General features: G+C 43.8%; 1 non-coding gene across 1 annotated transcript; it reads left to right on the forward strand.

Annotated features, from left to right (window-relative positions):
• Nucleotides 1-13,632: 13,632 nt before the first annotated feature.
• TRNAP-UGG (transfer RNA proline (anticodon UGG)) lies at nt 13,633-13,704 on the forward strand. Its single transcript has one exon. It is a non-coding gene; the product is annotated as a tRNA-Pro (tRNA).
• Nucleotides 13,705-15,943: the final 2,239 nt, after the last annotated feature.

Consider the following 15,943-nt stretch of genomic DNA (forward strand, 5'->3'; position numbering starts at 1 on the left):
ACATCAAGAAGTCAACACCAGCAATCAACAGCCAATCAATGCACAACTATATTCTACCCACCTCAAGCTCCGCTCCAATATAGAAGCATCAAGAAATATGGACCAATAGGCTTTCTACAAACACTTCTATTCAATACCCATTGTTTCGTGTTCTGCCTTGTGTTGATGAAATTAATACCCTTCTATGCCTTCAAATGCCCTCTTGGGGACTGTAAGCTCCAAAAAACCCAGTATATAGGCAAGACAACAACATCTCTTTCTAGGCGTTTAGCGATGCAAAAGCAACAGGGCTCCATTAAGGAACATATAATCTCTTCCCACAACCAAACCATCGCCAGAGAAATCCTAGTAATCAACACAGAAATCATCGATAGATACAGCGATAGCAGGCGGCTTGACGTTTGCGAGGCACTACACATCAAGAAGTCAGCACCAGCAATCAACAGCCAATTAATGCACAACTATATTCTACCCACCTCAAGACTCCGCTCCAATATAGAAGCATCAAGAAATATGGACCAATCGGCTTTCTACAAACACTTCTATTCAATACCCATTGTTTCGTGTTTTGTCTTGTGTTGATGAAATTAATGCCCTTCTATGCCTTCAAATGCCCTCTTGGGGACTGTAAGCTCCAAAAAACCCAGTACATAGGCAAGACAAGAACATCTCTTTCTAGGCGTTTAACGATGAATAAGCAACAGGGCTCCATTAAGGAACATATAATCTCTTCCCACAACCAAACCATCGCCAGAGAAATCCTAGTAAACAACACAGAAATCATCGATAGATACAGCGATAGCAGGCGGCTTGACGTTTGCGAGGCACAACACATCAAGAAGTCAACACCAGCAATCAACAGCCAATCAATGCACAACTATATTCTACCCACCTCAAGCTCCGCTCCAATATAGAAGCATCAAGAAATATGGACCAATAGGCTGTCTACAAACACTTCTATTCAATACCCATTGTTTCGTGTTCTGTCTTGTGTTGATGAAATTAATACCCTAATTTCATCTATGCCTTCAAATGCCCTCTTGGGGACTGTAAGCTCCAAAAAAACAGTATATAGGCAAAACAACAACATCTCTTTCTAGGCGTTTAACGATGCATAAGCAACAGGGCTCCATTAAGGAACATATAATCTCTTCCTACAACCAAACCATCGCCAGAGAAATCCTAGTAAACAACACAGAAATCATCGATAGATACAGCGATAGCAGGCGGCTTGACGTTTGCGAGGCACTACACATCAAGAAGTCAACACCAGCAATCAACAGCCAATTAATGCCCAACTATATTCTACCCACCTCAAGACTCCGCTCCAATATAGAAGCATCAAGAAATATGGACCAATAGGCTTTCTACAAACACTTCTATTCAATACCCATTGTTTCGTGTTCTGTCTTGTGTTGATGAAATTAATACCCTATTAATGCCACCTCTTGTTCTGTCTTGTGTTGATGAAATTAATACCCTATTAATGCCACCTCACCCCATCCACCTCACTAAAATAGATATATATATATATATATATATATATATATATATATATATATATATATATATATATATATATATATATGTATATATATATATATATATATATATATATATATATATATATATATATGCGAACAAGCCTGAATGGTCCCCAGGACTATATGCGAATGAAAACTCACACCCCAGAAGTGACTCGAACCCATACTCCCAGAAGCAACGCAACTGGTAACTACAGGGCGCCTTAATCCGCTTGACCATCACGGCCGTCAAAAGGAAGTGATAGCCGAGGCTATTTGAGCCACTTCCCCGACGGCAACTCGGATGGTAATCTTGGGCATAGCATTTCACCAAATCACCTCATTCTTTGGGGCACACGTGAGGAACACAAATGCGAACAAGCCTGAATGGTCCCCAGGACTATATGCGAATGAAAACTCACACCCCAGAAGTGACTCGAACCCATACTCCCAGAAGCAACGCAACTGGTAACTACAGGGCGCCTTAATCCGCTTGACAATCACGGCCGTCAAAAGGAAGTGATAGCCGAGGCTATTTGAGCCACTTCCCCGACGGCAACTCGGATGGTAATCTTGGGCATAGCATTTCACCAAATCACCTCATTCTTTGGGGCACACGTGAGGAACACAAATGCGAACAAGCCTGAATGGTCCCCAGGACTATATGCGAATGAAAACTCACACCCCAGAAGTGACTCGAACCCATACTCCCAGAAGCAACGCAACTGGTAACTACAGGGCACCTTAATCCGCTTGACCATCACGGCCGTCAAAAGGAAGTGATAGCCGAGGCTATTTGAGCCACTTCCCCGACGGCAACTCGGATGGTAATCTTGGGCATAGCATTTCACCAAATCACCTCATTCTTTGGGGCACACGTGAGGAACACAAATGCGAACAAGCCTGAATGGTCCCCAGGACTATATGCGAATGAAAACTCACACCCCAGAAGTGACTCGAACCCATACTCCCAGAAGCAACGCAACTGGTAACTACAGGGCGCCTTAATCCGCTTGACCGTCACGGCCGTCAAAAGGAAGTGATAGCCGAGGCTATTTGAGCCACTTCCCCGACGGCAACTCGGATGGTAATCTTGGGCATAGCATTTCACCAAATCACCTCATTCTTTGGGGCACACGTGAGGAACACAAATGCGAACAAGCCTGAATGGTCCCCAGGACTATATGCGAATGAAAACTCACACCCCAGAAGTGACTCGAACCCATACTCCCAGAAGCAACGCAACTGGTAACTACAGGGCGCCTTAATCCGCTTGACCATCACGGCCGTCAAAAGGAAGTGATAGCCGAGGCTATTTGAGCCACTTCCCCGACGGCAACTCGGATGGTAATCTTGGGCATAGCATTTCACCAAATCACCTCATTCTTTGGGGCACACGTGAGGAACACAAATGCAAACAAGCCTGAATGGTCCCCAGGACTATATGCGAATGAAAACTCACACCCCAGAAGTGACTCGAACCCATACTCCCAGAAGCAACGCAACTGGTAACTACAGGGCGCCTTAATCCGCTTGACCATCACGGCCGTCAAAAGGAAGTGATAGCCGAGGCTATTTGAGCCACTTCGGCCGTGATGGTCAAGCGGATTAAGGCGCCCTGTAGTTACCAGTTGCGTTGCTTCTGGGAGTATGGGTTCGAGTCACTTCTGGGGTGTGAGTTTTCATTCGCATATAGTCCTGGGGACCATTCAGGCTTGTTCGCATTTGTGTTCCTCACGTGTGCCCCAAAGAATGAGGTGATTTGGTGAAATGCTATGCCCAAGATTACCATCCGAGTTGCCGTCGGGGAAGTGGCTCAAATAGCCTCGGCTATCACTTCCTTTTGACGGCCGTGACGGTCAAGCGGATTAAGGCGCCCTGTAGTTACCAGTTGTGTTGCTTCTGGGAGTATGGGTTCGAGTCACTTCTGGGGTGTGAGTTTTCATTCGCATATAGTCCTGGGGACCATTCAGGCTTGTTCGCATTTGTGTTCCTCACGTGTGCCCCAAAGAATGAGGTGATTTGGTGAAATGCTATGCCCAAGATTACCATCCGAGTTGCCGTCGGGGAAGTGGCTCAAATAGCCTCGGCTATCACTTCCTTTTGACGGCCGTGATGGTCAAGCGGATTAAGGCGCCCTGTAGTTACCAGTTGCGTTGCTTCTGGGAGTATGGGTTCGAGTCACTTCTGGGGTGTGAGTTTTCATTCGCATATAGTCCTGGGGACCATTCAGGCTTGTTCGCATTTGTGTTCCTCACGTGTGCCCCAAAGAATGAGGTGATTTGGTGAAATGCTATGCCCAAGATTACCATCCGAGTTGCCGTCGGGGAAGTGGCTCAAATAGCCTCGGCTATCACTTCCTTTTGACGGCCGTGATTGTCAAGCGGATTAAGGCGCCCTGTAGTTACCAGTTGCGTTGCTTCTGGGAGTATGGGTTTGAGTCACTTCTGGGGTGTGAGTTTTCATTCGCATATAGTCCTGGGGACCATTCAGGCTTGTTCGCATTTGTGTTCCTCACGTGTGCCCCAAAGAATGAGGTGATTTGGTGAAATGCTATGCCCAAGATTACCATCCGAGTTGCCGTCGGGGAAGTGGATCAAATAGCCTCGGCTATCACTTCCTTTTGACGGCCGTGATGGTCAAGCGGATTAAGGCGCCCTGTAGTTACCAGTTGCGTTGCTTCTGGGAGTATGGGTTCGAGTCACTTCTGGGGTGTGAGTTTTCATTCGCATATAGTCCTGGGGACCATTCAGGCTTGTTCGCATTTGTGTTCCTTACGTGTGCCCCAAAGAATGAGGTGATTTGGTGAAATGCTATGCCCAAGATTACCATCCGAGTTGCCGTCGGGGAAGTGGCTCAAATAGCCTCGGCTATCACTTCCTTTTGACGGCCGTGATGGTCAAGCGGATTAAGGCGCCCTGTAGTTACCAGTTGCGTTGCTTCTGGGAGTATGGGTTCGAGTCACTTCTGGGGTGTGAGTTTTCATTTTCATATATATATATATATATATATATATATATATATATATATATATATATATATATATATATATATATATATATATATATATATATATATATATTGAATATGACCGCATATTCTGTATTTATTATTTTCTGGTTTAGGGCTTCTATCCCTCTAACTATTTTCTTAGCATCAGGGCTTAATTGGAATAGGAGTTCTCCAAAACTCATTTTCGTACTTTTAAGGTGAAGAAAAGAAGTGATTTACTATAGAGTGTATTACACTTATTTGTATAATTTGCACGACGTTTCGAACCTCCATGGTTCATTCTCAAGTGAACAGATCTTACAATACTAGTTGATTTTATACCCGCATTAGGTCAAGTGATAATACAATGAAGGTGAAAAACATGGGGGGATACATAAGGGATAAACATAGGGGCTGCAGAAGGCTTATTGGCCCATACGAGGCATCTCCTATCTAAACACAAAGATTAATCCAGTGTAATTGGCCTGTTATGTTGGACATTGTCTTCTGTGTTGGCATCGATATGTTCTTGTCTTGTCCTTACTCTCATGGTGGGTAGAGTAAATAGTTCCGTGATTTGGGTGTTCATGGTAGGTCGCTCTATTCTTATGGAATACATAAGAATAGAGCGACCTACCATGAACACCCAAATCACGGAACTATTTACTCTACCCACCATGAGAGTAAAGACAAGACAAGAACATATCGATGCCAACACAGAAGACAATGTCCAACATAACAGGCCAATTACACTGGATTAATCTTTGTGTTTAGATAGGAGATGCCTCGTATGGGCCAATAAGCCTTCTGCAGCCCCTATGTTTATCCCTTATGTATCCCCCCATGTTTTTCACCTTCATTGTATTATCACCTGACCTAGTGCGGGTATAAAATCAACTAGTATTGTAAAATCTGTTCACTTGAGAATGAACCATGGAGGTTCGAAACGTCGTGCAAATTATACAAATAAGTGTAATACACTCTATAGTAAATCACTTCTTTTCTTCACCTTAAAAGTACGAAAATGAGTTTTGGAGAACTCCTATTCCAATTAAGCCCTGATGCTAAGAAAATAGTTAGAGGGATAGAAGCCCTAAACCAGAAAATAATAAATACAGAATATGCGGTCATATTCAATGAAACATGTTTGAAAGAAAACCTGCTGCCAGTATACACCAATATATATGTATATATATATATATATATATATATATATATATATATATATATATATATATATATATATATATATATATATATGTATATATATATATATATGTCGTACCTAGTAGCCAGAACGCACTTCTCAGCCTACTATGCAAGGCCCAATTTGCCTAATAAGCCAAGTTTTCCTTAATTATTATATTTTCTCTAATTTTTTTCTTATGAAATGATAAAGCTACCCATTTCATTATGTATAAGGTAAATTTTATTTTATTAGAGTTAAAATTAACGTAGATATATGACCAAACCTAACCAACCCTACCTAACCTAACCTAACCTATCTTTATAGGTTAGGTTAGGTAGCCGAAAAAGTTAGGTTAGGTTAGGTTAGGTAGGTTAGGTAGTCGAAAAACAATTAATTCATGAAAACTTGGCTTATTAGGCAAATAGGGCCTTGCATAGTAGGCTGACAAGTGCGTTCTGGCTACTAGGTACGACATATATATATATATATATATATGTCGTACCTAATAGCCAGAACGCACTTCTCAGCCTACTATTCAAGGCCCGATTTGCCTAATAAGCCTAGTTTTCATGAATTAATGTTTTTTCGTCTACCTAACCTACCTAACCTAACCTAACCTAGCTTTTTTTGGCTACCTAACCTAACCTTACCTATAAATATAGGTTAGGTTAGGTTAGGTAGGGTTGGTTAGGTTCGGTCATATATCTACGTTAATTTTTACTCCAATAAAAAAAAATTGACCTCATACATTGAGAAATGGGTTGCTTTATCATTTCATAAGAAAAAAATTATAGTAAATATATTAATTCAGGAAAACTTGGCTTATTAGGCAAATCGGGCCTTGAATAGTAGGCTGAGAAGTGAGTTCTGGCTACTAGGTACGACATATATATATATATATATATATATATATATATATATATATATATATATATATATATATATATATATAAATATATTTATATATTTATATATATATATATATATATATATATATATATATATATATATATATATATATATATATATATATATATATATATATAATGCCTATTACATTGCTGACTCCTTACGTACCTTGTGATTTCAGCCTGAAGTCTCCCAAGGAATTAGTTGACCTACTGCGGGGAGCGCACGCCACAGGGATATGAGCCTCGTTGGATGTCGAGTCACTATTTACCAATGTGCCGGTGGACAAAACAATTGGGATGATAGCAGACAGAGTGTATCGTGATCAAGCTTGCACTCCTCCTGACATGCAAGAAAACACACTGAGGAAACTACTTCAATCCTGCACTAAAGAGGCACCCTTCTCGAGCCCAGATGGGCACATGTATAGGCAAGTAGATGGGTCGCCATGGGTTCTCCCCTAGGTGTTCTGTTTGCGAACTTCTACATGGGCACCATCAAGCAGAGGGTCTTAGTTGACATGGGCTTGAAACCCGCCATATACTGCAAGTATGTTGACGACATTTTTACGCAGGTACCTGATGCCAGATTTCTGCAGCAGTTGATGGAGGCATTTGAGCGGAATTCTGTGTTAAGATTCACTTACGTGATGGAGAATAATGGGATGTAACATTCACAGAAAAGAGCGGAGGCTTCCACGCTGCAGTCTACACTAAGGAAATCAACCTAGGAATGTGCCTCAATGCCAATATTGACTGCCCAGACAGGTACAAGAGGAGTGTTGTCAACGCTTACATCGACCGTGCTCTCAGCCACAGCTCAGATTGGAAGCAAGTCCATGAAAAACTCTGTAGGGTAAGGCAGGTCCTAGTCAACAACGGCTTCTCTAAAAGTTTCGTTGAAGACATCATAAATAGAAAGGTGAAACACCATGCAACCTCTGAAGAGTCATACAACACAACACTTGTACCCCCCTATTAGACTATTTTACAGGAACTTCTTTTCGATGGCTCATAAAACAGAGGAAAGGGTCCTGAAAGATATTGTTGATAGGAACGATATCCCTACAGACAAAAATCTGAAAATACAATTGACAATGTATTATAAAACAAAACAAAAAACGGCCAACCTACTCATGAAAAACTCTCCAGATACCAAGCAGAACGCCTTCAAAGAGACCAACGTCGTCTATGCCTTTCAATGCGCACTTGGGGACTGTAAGCCTCAAAGAACTCAGTATATAGGCAAGACAACAACAACGTCTCTTTCCAGGCGATTAACAATGAATAAACAACAGGGGCTCCATCAAGGAACATATAATCTCTTTCACAACCAGACCATCACCAGAGAAATTTTAACAGACCAAAGTGGACAAACATGGCAGGGAGAAGCACCTAGGCAGCAGAAGCAAGGAAGCAGCACAGGGTGAGAGGAGAAAACCAGGAAATTGCAGCCCCCAACGTAACATCCTTTGAGATTAATAGGGAACCTACAACCAGAACCCAAGTAACACAAGAGGGGAGGGCCACTCTACCACCCTCCTCCGCATAGACCTCCTCGCCCCTACCCCGAACCATCTCTGCCTCCACTCAAATGCTCAGCCAACCCTCCCTCCACCCCTCACCCCATAGACACCCTACTTCCCATCCCCCACTCCTATCATATTCCTTCTCCCCCATTTCTCTCCCTGTTCTCCCCCCCCCCCTTCCCCGCAACATCTTCATCTCATACCCTCGCTGTCTACCCTTCACTTGTCCCACCATCCCTCACCCTAGAATCCTCTGAGATCCTAGTATCCATCTCACAAATCCTCATACCTATGGAACAGCTTCCCCATCAACAGAATGCACACAACGAAAGGGACATGAGAAGGAACAGAAGAAAGTGAGTCTCAAGGTAATGTACACTAACACAGATGAGATTACAAATACAACAAGTGAGCGTGGAGAATGAGCACAAGATTAAAATCCAGACATAATAGCTCTCACAAAAACAAAGCTAACGAAAACAATAACAAATGCAGTGTTTCCACAGTACTACCGTGTTGCGAGGAAAGAGAGAGAAGGAGAAGGAGGTGGTGGTGTAGCCCTGCTGGTAAGAAAAGGCTGGAGGTTTGAAGAGACGGTTATTCAGCTCTGTGAAGGTTTCAGTGACTACATAACAGGTACCATAGCAACTGGAGGACAAAAAATTATAGTTATAGTCATATATAACCCCCCACCAAATGACAGACGACCCAGACAGGAATATGATAGAAACACCATGGCCACCATTAACATAACAGTGAGATCAACTTCTGTCTCTAACAGGAATGGATCTGGACTATAAATCATGGAAGACTTCAACCACAGGAAGATAGATTGGGAGAACAGAGACCCACATGGAGGACCAGACACATAGAGAGCTAAGCTGCTGGACGTGGCAACAAAAAACTTTCCAAGCCAACACATCAAGGGACCGACAAAAATGAGAGGGGAAGTTGAACCAGCCATGCTTGATCTGATATTTACCCTTAAATGAGTGGGATATAATTAAAGTTAAGTTGGAAGCACCCTTGGAAATGAATGATCATAGTGTATTGATCTTTGAATACCTGGTAGAGCTAGGATTTATCTCCCCCCAAAAAAGAACTATGAAACAAAAGGCTGGTGTGTCGAAAAGAGATTCATGAGGACACAAAAAGTTTCCTGAAGGATATACCATGGGACACAGAACTCGGAGCTAAGTCTGTACAAGACATGATGGACTATGTCACCCAAAAGTATCAGGAGGCAGTAAACAGGTTTATCCCGGCCAAAAAACGGAAATTCCGAGAAGCAAAAGAAGAATTCATGACTTAGTAGGGCATGTATGGAAGCAAAGGAACTGAACAAATGTGCGTGGAGGAACTTCCGAAATAACAGAACACCAGAAAGCAGAGAGAGATACCAGAGAACCAGGAATGAGTATGTTAGTGTGAGAAGAGTAGATAAAAATTATGAAAATGATATAGCAAACAAAGTCCAGACCGAACCAAAGTTGCTGCACAGTGATACCAGAAGGAAAACAACAGTGAAATAACTGGCGATGAAACTTAGAATGAATGAGGACAGGTATACAGAGAATAACAAGGAGATGTGTAAAGAACGCAACAAGAGGTTCCAGGAACGAAGTGAGGTCACTGGGCTAAGAGAGGTGGCAGTAAACCAGGCGGTCTTGGCAGGGTTAGAAATTACGAGAGATGAGGTCAAGAGATACCTGTTGGATCTGGATGTGAGAAAGGCTGTTGGTCCAGACGGAACCTCATCATGGGTATTGAAAGAGTGCGTAGAGGCATTTTGCTTGTCACTCTCCATAGTGTATAGTAGCTCACCGGAGACAGGAGACATACCAGAAATATGGAAGACGGCTAATATAGTCCCAGTATACAAAAAGGGTGACAGACAAGAGGCACTGAGCTACAAGCCAGTGTCCTTAACTTGTATACCATGCAAGGTGATGGAGAAGATCGTGAGAAAAAACCTAGTAACACATCTGAAGAGAAGGGACTTCGTGACAAACTGGCAACATGGATTCAAGGAGGGTAAATCTTGCCTTACTGGCATAAGGGTTATCTTGAGAAGATTTCGGGGATTAGCGTCCCCGCGGCCCGGTCCTCGACCAGGCCTCTTTTTTGTTACACATCCCCCAGGAAGCAGCCCGTAGCAGCTGTCTAACTCACAGGTACCTATTTACTGCTTGGTAACAGGGGCTTCAAGGCGAAACAAACTTTTCGCCTTTTGGTATTCGCCTCCACTGGGGATCGAACCCAGAATCTCAGGACTTCGAATCCGAAGCGCTGTCCATTCAGCTGCCAGGCGTCAGGTTGCGTAATTTAGAATATTAAAAGTTGATCCATGTCAACCAAACTTTGTGGAATAGTTGTAAATCAAAAGGGCTGCAACTATGTCAAGTTTCAGTATCGCAGCCTAATTAGAAAGTTAGGTAAAAAATTGTAAAAATCTCAACGAATTTTACATATTTTCAAAAATACACTAGAACCACAACTTTCAAATGAAATCAATTGAATGATTTCAAATGTTTAGTTTTTCTGATTCAATGAGTCAAAGTTCCCAACAAAATTATGCAAATATATCATGTTTATAACTATTTATAAAATCAATAAATGAACTTAAGAAAAAAAGAGGTTTAACAAATTGTAGACACAAAATCTACATGCAACATGTAAGTTTCATGTAAATATAATTCAAAATAAAAGAGTAGAGTCACTTTTATGTAACTTGAAAAGTAATGAAGTCAAAGGTGTTGCAACCTGTGGCTGAGGTTGACATCAACCAATTTCCTCCAAAATTGGCACCCTTTCAGATAGGCTTACGTGCAGTCAGGTGTACACGTTTCATGCTAATTGTAAAAAAATTGAAAAAATCAATTTTTTTACATTTTTTTGGATAAAACTAATTATTATATGTGTTATTATATGCTATTCTGATAGCTGAGAGTCATAGACATGATTTCAGTTGTCACTTGTGTTTGATGTTAATTTCTTATTATTTTGAAAAATTTTTGACACATTATTAAATATTGTTTTCTTCCTTCCTGTTGAGGCTACGATGCTGAGACTCGGACCAGTTGAAGCCCTTTTTATATACAGCTAGTCAAAGACGTTTGATTGAAATCGAACCAGTTTTTATTCATTGCATTTTTTAAAGTTATGCCTCCTTAATAATTCTACAACCAGGTAAGAAAAGGAAAGCAGGGCGGACTGCATTTGCTTGGACTGTCGGAAAGCCTTTGACACAGTACCCCATAAGAGGCTGGTACATATGCTGGATAGACAGGCAGGAGTAACAGGCTGTGTATAAGGGAGTTCCTAAGCAATAGGAAGCAGAGAGTTACAGTGAGGGATGAGACCTCAGATTAGCGTGAAGTCACCAGTCGAGTCCCACAGGGCTCTGTACTCGGACCTAACCTGTTTTTGATATACGTAAATGATCACCCGGAGGGTATAGACTTATTCCTTTCAATGTTTGCTGACGTTGCTCCACCCTGCAAGCCAAAATTATGAGAAGGAATAAGACAAAGGAGGACAGCTTGAGGCTTCAAGAAGATTTGGACAAACTGCAGGAATGATCGAACAAATGGTTGTTAGAGTTTAACCCAAGCAAATGTAATGTAATGAAGATAAGTGTAGGGAGCAGGAGACCTGATACAAGGTATCATTTGGAAGATGAAATACTTCCAGAGTCAGAGAGAGAAAGACCTGGGATTAATATCAGCGACATATGCTAGGTTGGCTAACATAAGAACGGTCTTTACAAAATTGTGTAAGGAATCTTTCAGAACATTATATACCACATATATCAGACCAATCAAGGAGTATGCGGCCCCTGCATGGAGTCCATATCTAGTCAAGCATAAGACTAAACTGGAAAAGGTTCAAAGGTTTGCTACCAGACTAGTACCCGAACTGAGGGTTATGAGCTACGAGGAGAGACTACGGGAATTAAACCTCACGTCACTGAGAGACAGAAGAGTTAGAGGGGATATGACCCCCACATACAAGATTCTCAGAGGAATTGATAGGGTAGATAAAGACAGACTTTTTATCACAAGGGGCACACGCACTAGGGGACACAGGTGGAAATTGAGTGCCTAAATGACCCATAGAGACTTTAGAAAGAATATTCATTGTGAGAGTAGTAGACAAATGGAATGCATTAGGAAGTGATGTGGTGGAGGCTGACTCCATACACAGCTTTAAGTGTAGATATGATAGAGTCCAGTAGGCCCAGGAACCTGTACATTAGTTGAATGACCATTGAGAGGCGGGACCAAAGAGCCAGATCTCAACTCCCGCAAGCACAATTAGGTGAGAACAATTAGGTGAGCACACACACACACACACACTCCAGAAACTACATTACAGGCACCATGACGATGGGAGGACCAAGAGTAGTAGTAGCGGTGATATATAACCCTCCACCAAATGACAGAAGACCCAGGCAAGAGTATGACAGAAACATTATGGGAGTCAACACCATAACTGAGATGGCAGCCATTGCTGTCTGTAGAAACCGATCCCATCTACTCATCATGAGGGACTTCAATCACGGAAGGATAGACTGGGAGAACAAAGAACCACACGGAGGTGAGGAAACATGGAGATCTAAACTATTGGAGATGGCGACAAAACGTTTTAACCCAGCTTGTCAGGGGACCCACAAGAATGAGAGGAAAAGATAATCAGAGAGATTCGACCTAGTCTTCACTCTGAACGACTCTGACTTATGAGAAATCGGTTTCGAGGCCTCAGTAGGAATGAGCGACCTCAGTGTAATCACGTTTAAGTATTTGGTCGAAGAAGGGTTAATGAACTCAAGGAAGAGACCTGAAAACAAAAGGCTGGCATTCCGAAAGAAATTATGAGGAGATAAAAAAAAGTCCTAACAGATATAACATGGGAAAGTTCAGGGGAAAGACGGGACAAGATGATGGACTACATCACCCAGAAGTGTAAGGAGGCAGCAGACAAGTTTGCCCAGGCCCGAAAGGAAAGAAACGAAATGCAGATGAGAATCCCATGTTTACATCAGAGATGTGATATAAACTAGCAAAACAACAATATACAAGGGGTGCGGAGAAACTATAGAAATATCAGGACACTTGTGAGCAGAGAAAAATACCAGAGTGCCAAAAATTAATACGTCAGGGAGAGAAGAGAGGCAGGACAATATGAAAATGACTTAGCAAGCAAGGCAAAGACTCAACCTGAATAGCTGCACAGCCACATCAGGAGAAAAACAACAGAGTTGGAACACGTAATTAAATAGAGGTAGATTCCCTACAAACGACAAAGAAGTGTGCAATGTTTACCAGTTGATTGATCGCAGGTTGAAAATTATGCTTTGCTCAAGAAAAACATCGCTTGCTTTAAATACTCGCATCCCGGATTCGAATCCCGGACAAGCTCTGGTAATTTCAATTGGCATATTTCATTCTAAAAAGGCGATTTAAATAACGTAACTAAACTCAAATATCCACGGCCTGTTGGTCTAGTGGTATGATTCCTGCTTTGGGTGCAGGAGGTCCCGGGTTCAACTCCCGGACAGGCCCTCAATATTTTCCTTCCCGAGCAAGTTAATTATACTGTAAAATTAATTCCTTATATTTTACCAACATTAAGAAATGCACTATTAAACATAGGAGACATCATAAGACTTAATTTTAAGTAGCAAATCAGTATGATGCACATAATTTAAAATGTAACTAATTAATTCTGGAATATAGTGAATGAAATTTGCAGATCCTCAACATTTACATGAAGAGATTCAGGAGAAAGCCAGGCAGGAAGTGGCGGACCAGCCGGGTTATAATGGATACGAGGGCCTCCAGGCAGCTCCAAGCAACAGCCTTGATTGATCAAGTAATCACACGACGAGCCTGGCCCCATACCGGGTTGTGGGGCAGTAGACTTTCCAGAACCTACTTCAGGTATACTCCGGGTATACTGTACGCCAGGTATACTAAGAGTATACGCCAGGTATACTAAGAGTATACGCCAGGTATACCGCAGGTAACCATGATCAAATCCATCTGAACACACACGAGGTTCCAAATCTCTTCATTATTAAACAAACTCTTGACTCGTGAATACTTTAGTGGTTCACCTGTTGCAACGTCGACCGTGTCTACCTGCGTCGACCGTGTCTACCTGCGTCAACCGTGTCTATCTGCGTCGACCGTGTCTATCTGCGTCGACCGTGTCTATCTGCGTCGACCGTGTCTACCTGCGTCGACCGTGTCTATCTGCGTCGACCGTGTCTACCTGCGTCAACCGTGTCTATCTGCGTCGACCGTGTCTACCTGCGTCGACCGTGTCTACCTGCGTCGACCGTGTCTACCTGCGTCGACCGTGTCTACCTGCGTCGACCGTGTCTACCTGCGTCGACCGTGTCTATCTGCGTCGACCGTGTCTACCTGCGTCGACCGTGTCTATCTGCGTCGACCGTGTCTATCTGCGTCGACCGTGTCTACCTGCGTCGACCGTGTCTACCTGCGTCGACCGTGTCTACCTGCGTCGACCGTGTCTACCTGCGTCGACCGTGTCTACCTGCGTCGACCGTGTCTACCTGCGTCGACCGTGTCTACCTGCGTCGACCGTGTCTACCTGCGTCGACCGTGTCTACCTGCGTCGACCGTGTCTACCTGCGTCGACCGTGTCTACCTGCGTCGACCGTGTCTACCTGCGTCGACCGTGTCTACCTGCGTCGACCGTGTCTACCTGCGTCGACCGTGTCTATCTGCGTCGACCGTGTCTATCTGCGTCGACCGTGTCTATCTGCGTCGACCGTATCTATCTGCGTCGACCGTGTCTATCTGCGTCGACCGTGTCTATCTGCGTCGACCGTGTCTACCAGCGTCGACGTTGACCACGTCTACCAGCGTCAACGTTGACCACGTCTACCAGCGTCAACGTTGACCACGTCTACCAGCGTCAACGTTGACCATGTCTACCAGCGTCAACGTTGACCACGTCTACCAGCGTCAACGTTGACCACGTCTACCAGCGTCAACGTTGACCACGTCTACCAGCGTCAACGTTGACCATGTCTACCAGCGTCGACGTTGACCATGTCTACCAGCGTCGACGTTGACCATGTGTACCTATCTGTGTGTCATCATTACACTTCCGAGTAATGATGACACACAGGGTGGGGGCGTCGACTCTCACAAGGACCTTAGACAGCACGTGGTTACATGCGAGTAATGATGACACACAGGGTGGCGGCGTTGACTCTCACAAGGACCTTAGACAGCACGTGGTTACATGCGAGTAATGATGACACACAGGGTGGCGGCGTCGACTCTCACAAGGACCTTAGACAGCACGTGGTTACATGCGAGTAATGATGACACACAGGGTGGCGGCGTCGACTCTCACAAGGACCTTAGGCAGCACGTGGTTACAAGGGAGACATGTAGGGATAAACCAGGTCGTTGGTGCGACGTATCATACAGCACGGGGTCGCCCGTAGCGGTAACACAGCTGGGTGGCGAGTGAGGGTTCACACACACAAGGGAGGAATTGGCCCGCGCTGAGCACTGGGTGGCGGTGCACGGTGTTGGTGGCACACGGTGTTGGTGGCACACGGTGTTGGTGGCACACGGTGTTGGTGGCACACGGTGGTGGTGGCACACGGTGTTGGTGGCACACGGTGGTGGTGGCACACGGTGTTGGTGGCACACGGTGGTGGTGGCACACGGTGTTGGTGGCACACGGTGTTGGTGGCACACGGTGGTGGTGGTACACGGTGTTGGTGGCACATGGTGTTGGTGGCACACGGTGGTGGTG

The sequence above is a fragment of the Procambarus clarkii genome, chromosome 1 (assembly GCF_040958095.1).
Source record: "Procambarus clarkii isolate CNS0578487 chromosome 1, FALCON_Pclarkii_2.0, whole genome shotgun sequence".
NCBI classification, from domain to species: Eukaryota; Metazoa; Arthropoda; class Malacostraca; order Decapoda; family Cambaridae; genus Procambarus; species Procambarus clarkii.